Genomic DNA, 12044 nt, shown 5'->3' on the forward strand with positions numbered 1-12044 from the left:
AGACCTCTCTGAAGGGTGGTACTTGAGCGGAAGGTGGCACCGGCCATTCAGAGCCCGTTCCAGGCAGGGCCACAGCAGGTGCGCAGCCAGGCCCAGCCCGGGGCCTTGGAGGTTATAGTGAGAAGGTTGGGTTTTCTTCTCTTTGCAATCAGCTGCCTTTGGTAAGTTATTAACCAGAGAGTGAAAGCATCTGTGTCCTTTCAAACAGTCCCTCTGGCTGCTCTGTGGAAAGAGAATTAAACGGGGGTCATGGTGGAAGTACCACAGACTGGGGGCTTCCGACAACAGAAATGTGTTCTCTCACGGTGCTGGAGGCCAGAAGTCCAAGGTCAAGGTGTCAGCAGGGCCGTGCTCCCTCCACGTGCTCTGGCCTTCCAGCTTCGTCTGCCCGAGTGTTCCTCCAGCCAGAGGGAGAATGGAGAGCAGCTGAGCTCACTGTTCTCCTCCAGCCATACCTTCGGTCCCCTCCCCCCGTGGCCACTAAAGGCCATCCCATCACAGCTCTCTGAGAGGGGAGAGCTGGATCGATCAGGCAGACCAGCGGGGGTGGCCAGAGAGGTGGGCACAATGGGGCTGTCCCTGGATGGAGCCCCTCTCCTTAGAACCACCTGAGAAAGCAAGTATGGCGCTCATTTTAAGGAAGCTTGGGTTCAAAGAGGTTGAGTTACCTGCCAGAGCTAACAGGGGGTGGCCAGACAAGCCAATATTTGAATCCAGGCAACGTGACATAGAGCTTAGGTCCTCTCCTTCCTGTGGCGGGCTGCCCTGTCCATCAGCCATTGACAGAGCCTCTCAAACCTAGCGGCTTCAGACAATTGATGATGATCTCCCACTTCTGTGGCTTGACTGGGCTCGGCTGGGTGCTTCTGGCTTGAGGTCTCTCATGCAGCAGTGTGTCAGGGGCAGCTGGAGCTGGAATCATTCAAAGGCTCGACTGGGCTGGGCATCCAAGGGGTGTCTTCACTCACAGACCTGGCACCATGTGCCTCTCTCCCCACAGGGTCTCAGCCACCAGGACCCTTCCACGTGACTTGGGCTTCTCACGGCTCGGAAGTCTAAGTAGTCCTCTTCTTCCGTGGAGGCTGGCTTCCAAGAGGCTGTCCCTGGAACAGGCACAGTGTCACTTCCGCCATGTTGTTCTGGTTTGTTTTTAACGGCTCTATTGAGATATGATTAACACACCACACAATTCCCCCATTCAAGGCATACAATTCAATGGGTCTGGGTATATTACATTATTAGTGTTTTTAAATTGTGGTAAAATATATATAACATAACATTTGTCATTTTAACCAATTTTAAGTCTACAATTCAGTGACATTAATTACATTCACAAGGCTGTGCAACCATCACCACTATCTCATTCCAAAACTTTTTCATCACCCCAAACAGAAACTCTGCAGCCATTGAGCAATAACTCTCTTTTCTCTCCTTCCCCCCAGCAACTGGTAACCTCCCATCTACTTTCTGTATAAGTGGAATCATACGCTGTCTGTCCTTTTGTGTCTGACTTCTTTCACTTGCGTGATTTTTTCAAGGTTCATCCATGTGGTAGCATGGATCAGTACTTCATTCATTTTTATGGCTGAATGATATTCTGTTGCATAGATCGACCATGTTTTGTTTATCGGTTCATCTGTTGATGGACACTTGGGTTGTTTCCAATTTCTGGCTGCTGTGAATATGCTGCTATGAACGCAGGCGTACAAGTATCTGGGTCCCTGCTTTCTCTTCTTGGCGTCTATACCCAGGAGTGGAATTGCTGGGTCACACTCTAGTTCTATGTGTAACTTTTTAAGGAACTGCCAAACTGTCATCCACGGCGTGCCATATTGTTTTGGCCAAAGGAGCCACCGGGCTTCCCAGATTCAGCAAGGTGGAGAGACAGACCCCCACCTCCTGCTGGGGGAGCAAGGTCACAGAGACAAGATATGCAGGATGGAAGATACTGTGTAGCCATCTTTGGAACGAGCAACCTGCTGCCCTGGGCATTGGTTCGTTCTTTTATTTATTCTTTCAGTGAATATTTATCAATGCTTACTCTGTGCCTGGCACTGTGCTGGGGTGGGGATGCAGACGTCACCATCCAGCGTGTGGGTCTTACCCTCTCGGAGCCTACAGTGACTTGGAGAGAGTCCTTAACTAAAATGATGCAATTAATTTCCGGGGAAGAGAGCTAGGTTTTCTTTTTTTTTTTCTGCTTTATTTCCCAACCCCCGCCCCCCCCCGCCCCGTACATAGTTGTATATCTTAGTTGCAGGTCATTCTAGTTCTGGGATGTGGGATGCTGCCTCAACATGGCCTGAGGAGCGGTGCCATGTCCGCGCCCAGGATCCAAACCCTGGGCGGCCGCAGCGGAGCGCACAAACTTAACCACTCGGCCACAGAGCCGGCCCCTAGGTTTTCTTGATATTCCCTTTCTCCTTTCTTTTACCTTATTTTAAACTGATGAGTAACTTCATATGGCAAACCGCACTAAACCTAAACGTACAGCTCCGTGCATTTTCACCTCTGGAAACGCCCATGGAACCGGCACCCAGATCAAGATGTAGGGGATCCCAGTGCCCAGAAAGTTGCCTCATGCCCCTTACCGGTTAATTAGTCCCAGAGTCCTTTCGAGTTAACATCTGTCGGCCGAGACCAGCTTTGCCGACTCCTGAACTTCCATGGGCGGAATCACGTGGCAGCTGCCCTTTGGTGTCAGGTGTGTCCCTCCGCCCTGTTTGTGAACTCCCACAATTAGTCTTTAGTTAAAAGCTGCAGTGAGGGCTATGGAGAAAACAGGTGCTGGGCCACAAGACCGTATATACGTTGTAGTGAGACTATATACGTTGTAGCAAGACAGAACCGAGTCTGGAGAGAATAATATCAACACTAGTAACAGAAGAGCTCGCCCTTACTAAGCACTTATTATCCACCGGGCCCTACCCACCCATATGAGGTGGGGGGCTGGACTCATGGTCAGAAGGCCACGGGCTCTGGGACAGTCCCCTGTGGGGCTGAACCCCACCTCTGCTCTTTACTATTGGGCAGGATTCTGGGCAGTTTACTTTAATCTCTGTGCCTCAGTTTCCCGTTTTGTCAAATTAGAGTAATCGTCTCTGCATCATTTCACATAGCTCAGTGATCAAGATAGACACGAAGCTCTGTACCCACGGAGCCGTGTTCTTCTGGGGGTGCAGGGAAGACAGATGACTTTGTAAGGTAAGCAAAACAGGCGAGATGTGTTAAACAGAAGGGGGAGGGGACACGGAGGCCAGGGTGCAATTTACAATGGGATGACAAGGAAGACAGGAAGGGAGCCATGGGGGTCTCTGGGGAAGAGATTTTCAGGCCGTGGAAAAGGCGAGAGCAAAGCTTTCGAGGCGACCTCGCCTGACGTGCTTGAGGAGCAGCAGGCACCAGCGTGGCTGGAGCAGAGCAGGAGGGGGCTCGGGGAGACGAGGAGACAAGGAGCAGGTGTGGGGTGGGCGGGGTCGTGCATCGCCATGGCTTCGGCTTTTACCCTGGGATGGGGACCACTGCAGGGTTTTGAGCAGAGGGAGGATGGTTGTGATCTGACCTAACTTTGCAAAGAACCACTCTGCTCCTGTGTTGATTCCATCCAGACCTCAGGAAGACGAGGAGGACAGGAGGTGGTTAGAGGCCCTGAGGAGAACCTGGGGGCTTGTGTATGAGGGGCAACGCTGGAGGTGGGAGGAGTGGGCAGACTCTGGATCTGTGTCTAAGGGGGAGCCAACAGGATGTGCTGATGGATTAGCGGTGATGCTGGAGAGGGTCCCCGGAAGGGTGGAGTGGCTTAGAGCCTCGTGCGGGCACCAGAATTCAGGGAGAGCTGACGAACACAGCTCTGTTGTCATTGTGTTCATTTTCGGGGACCTTCTATTTATAGCAGTGATGACACTGCTTTCCAGACAGGATACTGATGTCAAAGTTCCCACTTAAATTTACTTCTGTTAAAAAGCAAGATAATCCCAAGGAAAAAGAAAGGTCTGATAAATACAGAAAAACTAGGCAGACTGTAAATGCTGACTCTGGAGAAACACGCGTCGATATGTTAGCAGAAAAAGGAGACAGTGCCTGGTGTGGAAGTGGCTCTCCCAAACCAGGGTTCGCGTACTTCCTCTAAAAATTGAACTCCTCTTGAAACGGAACGAAACAGATCATCAGGTGGTTATGAGGAAGACAGGACAGATCTGTGGTTTCAAGGCTTCGAATGCCGAGGTCAATGTTCAGCAAACTTTCCCTGTAAAGGGCCAGGTGATGAATATTCTCAGCGGTGTGGACCGTGCGATTTCTGTCGCAGCTACTCAACTGCCATTGTGGCACTTAAAAGCAACTGTAGCAGCCGTAAAGGAACGAGTGTTCCGATAGATCTTTATTTACAAAATCAGGCAGGTGGCCGTAGTTTGCAGACCCCTCGCCTAGAATGTGAATCCCAGGGCAGCAAAGCCTCAGAATGTCGTCTTTCCTCGCCTTCCAGAAATTCCAGACTTCTTAACTCCGAGCTTCCCTTTCCTCCACTGTCTTCAGATGAGCCGAGAAGTGTCACTTTGTGTCGACTACAGACGCACTGAGCTCCCTGACTGTGTTGACCTACTTGCAACTTTTAAGACTTTCCACCTGGGGATCGGATCCACCTTGACCTGGTTCAGTGCCAGAAAACTAATGTCCTTTTTATAGCCCATTTAGAAGCTCATCTCCTCTTTCCGCACCTTCAGGAACCAAATCGAACTCGGATCAATTTTCAAGTGCCTCTGGGGCTCTCTGTTAATGCCATGTCAAGCTATTCAATAATTGTTTTCCCGTAATTAAATGTCTAGACACATTCGGCTGCCATCAGCTGAAGTCGTGCTCACTCTGTTTCGGTTTCTCTCTGGATATTATTCGGGAAAGCTAGCGAGGCATCTTTCCAAACATTTGAATAAATTAATAATACAGGTCATTAGCAGTGGTTCAGAAAATATAAAAAGGTGGAAAAAAGTAGACCGCCCCTCCATAGCCCCGTCTCTAAGATAAAGCAGGGTTGAAGAGAAACACATTTCTTTCCAGCCTTCCTTTCTCATGTGTTCGTTTATGGTGTTGTTTTTGTGCCTCTAACAAAATTATAACCAGACTGCATATAAAATTTTATGGTCTTTTCTCTCCCGTTCTGTGGCTTCAAAAATCATTTCCTTGCCTTTTTACACAGTTGTCGGTAAATAATTAAGTTGTCGCCTCACCGCTTATTTGAGCGTTCCTCTGCTGTTGGTTGTTTACACTGTTTTCAGCTGTCTGCTCTTCTTGTTACACTGTTCCCTGCTGTGAACCCCTCTGAGCACAGGACTATTCCTTTGTTTAGTGTTCCTCACGTTAGCTAAATTTCTGGAGGTGGAATTATTTGGGGCTAAAATATTTCATATCACTTGATTCCTTGTGGCTATGTTGTTTTCCAAAAAAGGCTGGACCCAGATACCAGCTAGCAGTGTGTGTCTGGAGGGAGAGCCAGAGGTGACGTTCTGACTCTCAGACCTGAGATCAGAAAGATGTGACTCCTGGTTGGTTGGTTGGTTTTTCCTTCTAGATCTTATTTCAGCGAGAGGAAATTGACTCCATACCTAACACACACCCTCAATTTCACAAAGTGGTTAAGAGAGAAGGCAGGCTACATCGTTCCTGTGGCAAACGATGCTGTTTCTTGAGTATAACTGTGTGCCGGCCATCCATCCACCCACATTTCTTGATAGAGCCTCTTGACCCTTTGGGTTAAGACTTTGCACACAATAGCGTATCAGTAATTTTTTTTGATAGTTGTGTCATTTGGGAAAGTTTCTTTTCTTCTGAGCCCTCAACTCTCTCATCTGTAAAATGGGAATAGTAAGAATTTACTCAACAGATATTGAACGTGTCAATCACGTGCGCCAGGCATTGTGCCAGCTGCTGGGGATGCAGACCATCTCCGGGGAACGGGGAATAGCCTGGAAGGCATGCATTAAGGAAATCCACAAATAAATGTGTAAGTGCAAACTGCGATGAGTGGAAAGAAACAATAACACACGGAGATGGAACAAATTACAGTGGGCAATCATATTTCCATGAAGATAAAAAAAGCTTCTCTGAGGAGATAACATGGGATGTTTGAGCCCTGAGGGATGCATAGAAGTTGGCTAAGGGGGAGGGAGGGAAGCAGTCCAGACAGCAAGAATGGGCGGTACAAAGGTCTTGAGGCCACGGAGCTCTGTGCTTTCCAGGAATCAGAGGCCAGAATGGCCAGAGAGAGTGACCAAAAGGCAGAATGGCATGAGTTAGGAGAGACAGGCAGGCAGGGGTGGCTCAGGCTGTCTCTCAGGCCTCATGGAAGACTGGGAACCGATGTTGAGCTGAGGAGTGACAGGCTAAGGGGGTGGAAGCAGAGGATGATTCTACCCCTGCAGTTGTCCTGGTAAGAGGTGACGGGGTGGTCTGGAGGAGGTCATGGAAATGAGAAGGGGGGAAGCAGATGCTTTAGAGACATATGTGAGGCAGACCAGAGTTCCCTTTCCTCTTCCCTTCTCTGGTTTCATCCTCAAGCCGAGGACCAGGTAATTCTGCTCCCGGTCACAAAGTCAGGGATAAAGTGTGGTTGACTTTTAAGCCAGTTTGCAAGAGGCGAGAGAGGTGCCTGCCTTTTGGAGGCTGCAGCCACACTGTGGAACCAGAGAGCTGGCTGCACTCAACTCCGGTGCATCCTGGCCAGGAGTTAGGGGGTCAGCACCCCAGCTCATGCCTCTCCAGGGCTTTGAACAGGATCATCCCAGAACCAGTCATAAAATCACCACCACCGTCCCCATCCCTGGTAGAACATAGCCAGCGCTCACATGTCGTCATTAAAATCAGCGGCATGTTCAGCCTGAATGGGAAGAGCGAACTGGAGCCACCCGGCCTTCCCACAGGTGATCCCACATAAGGATGAAGCCACCGTTATGTCCCACAGGGAGCTGCTCTGAGCGGGTGGAAGCCTGGTCCTGCTCGTTCCCTCTAATTCATGTCCCATTGAGACAAAAGGAGGCGCCGACGGGGGAATTCAGTGTCTGGTGTATTACCAGTTCTTGAGATCCCACGCTGGGACCAATTCAGAGTGAGTTACCTACTTTTTAACCAATGCTTAAATGATCTTCTGTATTGATGGATCAGAGTGCTTAAAATTAAGTGGCACAAGTCAAATCCTTTTTTTGGCAATTTAGTTCTTACAGACCCGTGTGACCGACACGTTGTGATAGGAGATGCGGCGTTGGAGGCCACAGGAGGGGCCAGGTTTCTGGAGGCACTTGGCTTCAAACGCCAGCTCCTCAGATGATTAGCCCTGTGATCTTGGGCCTGTTGCCTAAACTCCCTGAGCTTCCTCTTTCTCCTCCGTAGCTCGTAAGAGCACCTGCTGCCGGGGTCATGAGAAAAGATGGTGTTAATACAGGTGAAACAGGTAGAGCAGAGCCAGGCAGACAGCAGCTGCTCCATAAATGGCGGCCAATGTCACTATTTAGGGTTTAGACCCTTTCCAGGTCTAGATCAGTGCCACCTAAGCTGCCTTCTCCAGTAAAGCCACACGTGGCTGCAGGGCACGCGAAATGCGGGCAGTCAGAACTGAGACGCGGTGTAGGCATGTCATACACATCAGATTCTGAAGACGTAATATGACCCCAAAAAAGAATATTCATATTTATTAAGTGTTTTTTATATTGATTTTGTGTTGAAATGATATTTTGGCTATATCAAGTTAAATAGAACATAAAATTAGCATTCATTTCATCTATTCCTTTTTAATGTGGCCACTAGAAAATTCTAAATGGCACACATGACCTGCATTTATATTTCTTTTCGACAGCACTGGCCTAAAGGTCTGATTCAAGAAGGAGAGTGATTAAGAAATGAGAAAAGCATTTCTGCAGTCAGAAAGTCTTGGGTGCTATTAGGAAAGTCCCTTAACCTCTCTGTGCCTCATCTGTAAAATGGGGGCAAGAATCCCCACTACCAGAGTTGTTTTGAGAGTTAAATGAGATCATATATGTAAGTGCTTCCCTCCGGCAGGCACTAAACAGATGCTCAAATGAAAACGAAGCTTACAGCTTTCATACATGCGCTGGGCTGTATAGGATTCAGAATTAGGCTGATAGATCCCAAAGATCAATTAATAACAATAGCTCATCTGTTTAGCAAGATGACTTTGAAGTGCTGTTTTCCCCACTGTCGCCGCATTTGACCTTCAGAACGACCCTGGGAGGTACACTCAGCCCCTTAGAGAGCGGGGCAGACTGATGCCCAGGAGCCCTTCCAGGTCTGAGCAGGAACTAGAACTTGGCGTTTTCCTGTCGATCCTGTTGTGCTCGCCCAATACGTGCCACGCCTCCAAGGTGTGTTCTGTTCTCGAGTCACCTTGCGGTTAGGCAGCTTCCGCACTCGTGCCCTGAGCGAGGGAGAAAAGTGATTCATGGCACCTCCCAGCAGCCCGCAGGGCCCACCTTGCCCGACGGTGCCGGCGGGGCGCTATGGACTATCTGGGTGGCTCCAGAGGCAGCAAGGGTGTTCCTGGCCTCAACTCTTCTGTTCTCCAGCCCAGTGAAGAGCTAGTGCTGACACGTGATGGAGAAGAGGCAGCTCATAAAGCCATGTTCCCTGGACACTTTGGTACCCACTTAAGTCTCTAACCAACATGATCGCCAAGTGGAGGAGCTGCTGGGGGACACAGGAGGCATTGCCCAAACATGCTCCATTGCAACTTGCTTTCACTTAGATTAAACACTTTCTGTGTCAGGACGTAAAGCACCGCCTCATTCTTTTTATTCTATATTATAGATGTACCAAAATTGATTTAGCCAGCTCCAACTGATGGACATGTGGCTTGCTTTCAGTTTATATCCATGAGACAAATTTCTTCAAGTAGAATTATGCTGGGAAAAAATGGTTGGTGCATTTAAAGTTTTATAGATTTTGATAAATTCCTTTCCAAGATATCTGTATAGATTTATGCTCCCACCAGCAGTGCGTGAGATGCCCGTTCCCCCACACCATCAACATGGCCAGATGTTTCATGGTAATAAGTCAGTGTGGAGAAAACAGAGGGAGGGTGAGGTCACAGCTGCGAGGCCAGTCAGGAGGCTGGGGCAGCTGAGCAGCCACGACATGATGCGTACCTGGACCAGGACAAGAGAAAGAGAGGAGAGGATGGGGAGACCTGAGCCTAGTGTGGAAAATCCCAGGGCGTGGTGGTGAGTGAAGGTAATGAGAAAGAGGATCTAGGGTGGGTCTCAGGCTTCTGGCTTGAACAAGTGGGTAGCAGTGGTTCTGTTTACTGAGATGCTGAACACAAGAAAGGGAACAGGTGTGGTGAAGGGAAAAGGATGATTTTAGTTGAGAACATATTGAGCTTAATATGTAAGACATGCTGTTGGTGGTATCTGCTGGACCAGGAAGGAAGATTCAGGGATGGTGAATCATTTGTGGAAATCATGCATGTGCATGAGATCTCCCAGCGATGCATGGATGGATGGGTGGATGAATGGGAGACTGGGTGGATGGCTGAATAGAAAAGAACATGGGTGAGTGGACAGATGGATAGTTGGATGCATGGATGGATAAGTGAGAGACTGAGTGGGTGGCTAGATAGAAAAGAAGATGGATGGGTGGATGGACGGATGGATGACAGATATAAATCTAGATTTGATTTTATTTATTTTTTGCTGAGGAAAATTTACTCTGAGCTAACATCTTTTGCCAGTCCTCCTCTTTTTGCTTGAGGAGGATTCGCCTGAGCTAACATCTGTACCAATCCTCCTTTATTTTGTATGTGAGCTGCTGCCACAGCATGGCCACTGACAGACCAATGGTGTCGGTTTGCACCCAGGAACCAAACCTGGACCACTGACGTGGAGCATGCCAAACTTAACCACAAGGCCACGGGGCCAGCCCCAATTTTTATTCTATTTAAATGGAATCATGTGAAAATTGCTGTTTTTCTTGTTCAAAAATGATCAAATAATTTTATGCAGGCTGAAGTGTTTGAGGGGGAAGGGTCCTGATGTCTGCAATTTACTTTGAAACGCTTCAAAACATAGAGGGTTAATGGATGGCTAGAGGGGTAGATCTCTGATAAAGTAGGCGTGGCCAAGTGTGGACCGCAGAAGCTAGGCGTGGGTGTGCAGGTATGCGCTGTCAGATCCAACTTGGCTGCCTGTTGGAAATTTCCACAATAAATTCACGGGAAATGCTTGCCAATGGTCAAACGTTGGCAATTTCATGTGGTTTCACCTAATGTTTACTCTTCATTTGGCTGAGAGAGCCTTCCAGGTTCCCATTCTGGAGCAACAGATCTGCCTTGAGGAGTCTCCCTGGGCCTTATTCTCCCCGGAGTTGGGGGCTGGAGGTCGGCATTTCCCCCTCCCAGAGCTCAGGTCGAATGGCCCTAACGTGCTTATTACTGCGCGGAGTTCGCCGGTATCTGGCTAGTAATAATTATAGATTTCCTCTGCGATTTGAGCCCATTGGTTGCCACGGCAACGGCGTAATAGCTCAACTGAAGCGCCGTCACCGTGATTTAGAGCCAGCACGGTCTGTCTTGCAGCCTCCGGGCTGGGCGCCCCCACCCCCTTGCCGTCGTCATGGCAACTGATGAGCAGCACGTGACCGAAAGCTCCGCGTCCCCCCTGCGCTCTCCCTCCCCATCTTGTGACCATTCCCGCTTCCTCTTCTGGGCCCCTGTGGACAGGCATTGACGCCCCCTCCCCCAGCTTGGGCTCTAATGGGGGTGGTAGAGTAATGGATTCCCCCAACCTCCCCCGCGGAGAGGGCGTCAGGTGGATTTTCAGAGCCGGAGCTGCCCCTCTGCCCCCGGAGGTCTTGGAGATGACTTGGGGCCCCTCCGAGCCCCTTCCTGGCTGCCGCCATGTCATAGGCTGGGTCTGCTGAAGCCCCCGCCGCCAGCGGAGTCCTGGGGAAGCCATTTGGGAATCGAAGGCTTGGGTCTCCGCTTTGTAGCTTCAGGGTTTCCTGGCCTGTTAGAGAAAAATCTAGGAAGAGGCCCCCTGGAAGGAGGAAGGGGAGGCAGACAGCCTTTTTCAGAAGGTCCCAGCTCATCTTTCCAGCTGAAATCAAGCTGGGCTTAAAACATCTTTTTAAAAAAATCTGTGTTCTATTTTTCTCTCTCTGTTCATCTCTTTCTTTCTGTCTCTGTTTCTCTTTGCCTCTGTGAGGGTTTTTCCTTTCTGCTTCTGTCTGAAAATCTCTCTCTCTGAATCCCTCTTCCAGTCTCTCACTCTCCCCGCCTCCTTCACCTCCTCTCCATCCCTCTGCCTCTAGCTCTTGCTGGGAACCAGCTGAGCACATCCTTTTCCAGGAGTCCTCCTCCTGCCTGTACCTGAGCCCATGTTCTGGGGACTGCCTGGAAGTCCGGAGCCTCCTCCCGAGGGGGACCTGGTGCCCGGCGGCCCCTCTTAGGATGAACCAGCCGGTCGAGTCCCTGGGACTCTGCAGAATGACATAGAGGAGGCATTTCAAGCAGTTGGGAGCTGGGCTTGCTTCAGGACCCTGCCAACTGTGAGTGCAGACATGTGTGTGTGTGTGTGTGTCCTCGTGGATTTGCATGTATCTGCTGACATGTGGAGGTGCGTCTCAGCATGTGTCGATGACTGTTAGCTGTGGGACTGGGCATGCAAGTGTGTGTGTGTGTACCCATGCACACGTGTGTAGCTTTCGGTCTGAAGGACACACAAAGGTACAGGACAGATTTTTCAAGGATGCTTTGTGGAGAGAACACCAGGAGATGAGCCCCTTTACAGCGGGAACAAAATAAACAAAGATGGGTATTAAAGTGACAGATCAGGGCTTTGCTTTAGTCCGTGGGCTGGCAGAACCATTTCTACAGTTGTCTGCCTTCTGGTCCCAGGAAATGAAGTGAGGGTCACCTTGAAAAGGCGTCTTTGCTCAAGCCCCAAAATAAACCCTTCCTTTCCATTCTAAGGGCTAAAACAGCACACACACACCCCTTTCTTTCTGAAACCCAGGGGAAAGGAAGGCTCAGGGATGCGATCAGAGGG

General features: G+C 49.6%; 1 protein-coding gene across 2 annotated transcripts in view; it reads left to right on the forward strand.

The window, feature by feature from the left end:
* Positions 1–12044, forward strand: part of ABAT (4-aminobutyrate aminotransferase) — a 92414-nt gene that overhangs the window by 20545 nt on the left and 59825 nt on the right. Inside the window, exon 1 of one of the 2 annotated variants that reach the window (XM_046666943.1) lies at positions 11320–11544. The exons of the other annotated variant lie outside the window; for it this stretch is intronic. The gene's annotated coding sequence lies outside the window, so the exon portion shown is untranslated. Of the gene's footprint in view, positions 1–11319; positions 11545–12044 lie in introns of those variants that run through there. 2 annotated transcript variants of the gene reach the window in all.

This window comes from Equus quagga, chromosome 7 (assembly GCF_021613505.1).
Source record: "Equus quagga isolate Etosha38 chromosome 7, UCLA_HA_Equagga_1.0, whole genome shotgun sequence".
NCBI classification, from domain to species: domain Eukaryota; kingdom Metazoa; phylum Chordata; class Mammalia; order Perissodactyla; family Equidae; genus Equus; species Equus quagga.